Below are 4,328 nucleotides of genomic sequence, written 5' to 3' on the forward strand. Positions count from 1 at the left end.
GTGTGTGTGTGTGTGTGTGTGTGTGTGTGTGAGAGAGAGCGAGAGAGAGAGAGAGAGAGAGAGTAGCAGACTACTGACTACAGACTAGGAGAGACAGAGACAGGGTGTGATATTCTGATGCTTTTATTAAATATTGATTGTGATAAAGATCACAAATTTGTCCATACTAATAAATACTAGACCTTATAGGGATATTTTACACAAAATTTAAATTCTGTCATCATTTATTCATCCTCATATTATTCCAAACCCGGACAAAAATGAAAGAAAAAAATGCTAGAAACTTTTGTTTTTAACATTTGGTTTTCAAATTAGTTCGAATATTCATTTTGCTATGATTTGCTGTGTTATTGTTCCTCGGTAGCTGACTGTCTGACTCTGTGTGTTCAGGTTTAATAGTGTACGTGGGGATGATGATCGGAGCTGTCCTGTGGGGCGGTCTGGCTGATAAACTGGGCAGACGACAGTGTTTACTCTACGCACTGGCCATCAACTCCATCTTCTCCTTCCTGTCTTGTTTTGCACAGGGATACGGGATCTTCATCTTCTTCAGACTCTGCTCAGGAATCGGGTGAGACTCCAAAAGCAGCAGGGATTCATTTATGCATATGCACTGCCGTTCAAAAGTTTGGGGTCGATAACACTTTTTAATGTTTTTGAAAGAAGTCTCTGATGCTCACCAAGGCTGCATTTATTTGATCAAAAATACTGTAATATTTTGAAATATTAATACAATTTAATATAACGTTTTTCTATTTGAATATATTTTAAAATGTAATTTATTCCTGTGATGCAAAGCTGAATTTTCAGCATCATTACTGCAGTCTTCAGTGTCACATGATCCTTCAGAAATCATTGTAATATGCTGAACATTTCTTACCAGTGATGAAAATAGTTGTGTTGTTTTTGTGAAAACCGTAACACATTTTAGAATTTGTTGATGTATATATATTTCAAATCAGCATTTATTTAAAACAGAAATATTTTGTCACATTATAAATGTCTTTACTGTCACTTTTGATCCATTTAATGCATCCTTGCTGAATAAAGGTTTTTTTTTTTAAACCTAATTGACCCCAAACTTTAGTATGGTAGCGTACATAAACTTTTTGCATTATTTCATATTTCACAATTGAAAATTATTTACCAGCGTTTACTTGTTGTAGATTACAGCTAAGATGGAATCACTCACTATACTGGCTTTATGGTTAAATTTAATTTAATTTGGTCCATTAAATGATATTAAGACACAGTCTCTGATGATCTCCTGCAGGATCGGCGGGTCAGTCCCTGTTGTGTACACGTACTACGCTGAGTTCCTGCAGATGGATAAGAGAGGAGAACATCTCAGCTGGCTGTGTTTGTTCTGGATGCTCGGAGGACTGTATGCTTCCTTCACCGCATGGGGAATCATCCCACATTATGGTCATTCATTATATATCATAATTCCTTTCTAATAATGGCAGTTAATACAATTGTAAAAGCACACTTGAAACAAGAATCGCAGTGAGCAAAGAACTGATATATTCCATTTAAATGAGCCTTTTATGAATGTTAAGTCCCAGTGCAGGACCTTGTAGCGGAAAGCAATAGTGTGTAGATCTATAACAATATTAGAAGCTGTCTGGAAGTAGTCGGACCTACCAAAACCACATGTCAAGATTTCATGTTGTCATGTTTCTCCTGACGTTTCTAAGGGTTTGGGTTGTTGTTTTTTTGTCTCAGGCTGGGGTTTCAGTATGGGGACAGAGTTCCAGTTCCACAGTTGGAGGGTGTTTGTGCTGGTTTGTTTCCTTCCCTCTGTGGCTGCTCTCGCTGGACTGGTGTTCATGCCAGAAAGCCCCCGTTTCCTCCTGGAGGTAATATGATGGAGTGCATGATAGTGACACGATGAGGCCTGGATGATCCTGAAGCAGGTTCACGACACTAACTGGAGGGCGAAGGGAGAGCCAGAGAGAGCGTTTCAAGTAAAGATGTTCATTTTAAACTACTAGACCACTAAATAACAGCAAAGCAGCAGAACTGACCCTAGAAAAGCAGCTCCGTGTCTGTGATGAGTTTACTGAGTAAAGGCTTGATATTAATAACTGAATTGGCGATACCTGATAAATCCTGTTATCAGCGTACATGCTCTTACCTATGAAATAAATATATATATGTATATATATTTTTTCTCTTTAATGGCAAAGCTGAATTTTTAGCAGCCATTCAGTGTGACATGATCCTTCAGACATCAAGAAACATTTCTTCTTTTTTATTAATTATTATTTTTAATTATTAGTTGAAAAGTGTTGTGCTGCTTAAGGAAGTTTGAAAGTGTTTCAGGATTCTTTGATGAATGAAGATCAAAAGAAGAGCATTTATTTGAAACAGAAATCTTTTGTAACATTATAAACATCTCGATTGTCACTTTTTATCAATTTAATGTGTCCCTATCAATTTCTTAAAAAAAAAAAAACGTACCCCAATTTTTTGAACTGTTGTGTATGATAAAATTGTTCTCTATGCCTATTAAATATATGGCATGCACTAATTAAAAAGTACTCTTATAATATAATTTTAATTATTATTATTTAGAGGTATTTTACTGTGTAGAATGAATTGAGTATATTTATAATCAACATTTCTCTTGTTTCATCTGCCATCTTTGAAGATTTTTATGACTGCACTTCTGTGATTGCCTTTTCAGTAAAAGTTGCATGTCAGGCTGCCTAATGAGGCATCTTTAGTCTCCATCATGTCTGGAGCATGTAAATAATGATCTCTCTGTAGGCAGCTCAGTAGGTTTGGAAGAGAGCAAAATGACTCCTTTAACAGTAAACAACCTACAGTATAAATCAATCTTCCACCACACAGCTATTATGGCCTGGGAGCGTGGTTTCCTGACCAGATCAAGTACCTCCAGTTTGAGGAGTACGAGTCCAATGTCAAGATCTTTCATCGTGAGAAAGTGGAACGCTTTCATTTCAACTTCACTCTGCAAAATCAGGTCCACAAGGAGGGGGAGTATATCCATGACAGGTACATTTATTTATTCATTTACAGTAGTACACATGCCAGATTTTTAGCTTAACTGTCTCTCTTTCTTGATATATATGATGTTGGTAGCACTTTATTTTACAGTCCTGTTACTCATACATACTATGTTCCTATTTTAGTAATTACAATAACTAGGTAAAAACTAGGTACTTACCTTGAACCTACCCCTAAACCTAACCGTACCCCGTGTAGTTACCTTATATTACCAGTACTTTCTTAGGTAGGTACACTGTAAGTACACGTACTTTAAAATAAAGTGCAACCATGATGTTTTATAGAATGAAGGACGATTGCAGGTACATTATTGTTCAAAAGTTTGGGGTTGGTAGAATTTTTTTGAAAATGACGAGTTCATAGAGATTCAGAGTGAAACTGGCACTGCCTTCCAGAGATTCATGGTCAGACAGATGACCCTGGTTAAACAGGTATGCACCATTTGAGCTAAAGACCTGAATGATGGCTAAAAGTGTAAGGCTTGTTGAGGAGAGGTGTACCATTACCTTTCTTTGAGTTCAGAATTACAGTTCTTGTCTGGCAGATGATAAAAGCATTGAAACATGCAAATCAAAGCAAATGCAGTGATTGTTTCCATCTTTCTCCAAAAAAGGTCATGAAGAACATGATGTCACTGGCCGCACCTGATCTCAGACTCCATGGTTTGTTCGTTGCCATTGTGTGGTTTACGATGGCCTTCAGGTGAGCAGCTCTTGATAGAGCAGCTTCATAGCTGATATAGTGAGCTTCTCTCTGCCGACTTTCTACTTAGCCTATCCTAACAGTCAGAGAACCTCATAAATGATTTTTTAAATGTTCTACATAGGCAGTATAAGTGTGATATGCATAAAAGACTCAATTCAGAATCAATAAGGTGACATAAGAGTAATAATGCAAAATAATGTTTAAAATAATAGTTAAAATAAAAAAACATAAATATACAAACAAATGTAAATATTAAATAATTAAATACACAAATGCAATGTAATAAAATAAGTTTTAATTATTTCAAACAATATTTAAAAACATATATTAATACATATATTTATTCTAACGTTCAAACTTTTGGGGTCAGTAAGATTTATTTATGTTCTTGAAAGTTTTTTATGCTCACCAAGGCTGATTTTATTTGATTAAAAATATAGTAAATAAGTTTTAATTCAAACAATATTTAAAAACATATATTAATACATATATTTATTCTAACGTTCAAACTTTTGGGGTCAGTAAGATTTATTTATGTTCTTGAAAGTTTTTTATGCTCACCAAGGCTGATTTTATTTGATTAATTAAAA

General features: G+C 35.2%; 1 pseudogene; it reads left to right on the top strand.

The window, feature by feature from the left end:
• Positions 1 to 4,328, top strand: part of LOC107733959 (synaptic vesicle glycoprotein 2B-like) — a 14,487-nt pseudogene that overhangs the window by 5,692 nt on the left and 4,467 nt on the right.

Source organism: Sinocyclocheilus rhinocerous, unplaced genomic scaffold, assembly GCF_001515625.1.
Source record: "Sinocyclocheilus rhinocerous isolate Xijiao unplaced genomic scaffold, SAMN03320098_v1.1 scaffold760, whole genome shotgun sequence".
Taxonomy (NCBI): domain Eukaryota; kingdom Metazoa; phylum Chordata; class Actinopteri; order Cypriniformes; family Cyprinidae; genus Sinocyclocheilus; species Sinocyclocheilus rhinocerous.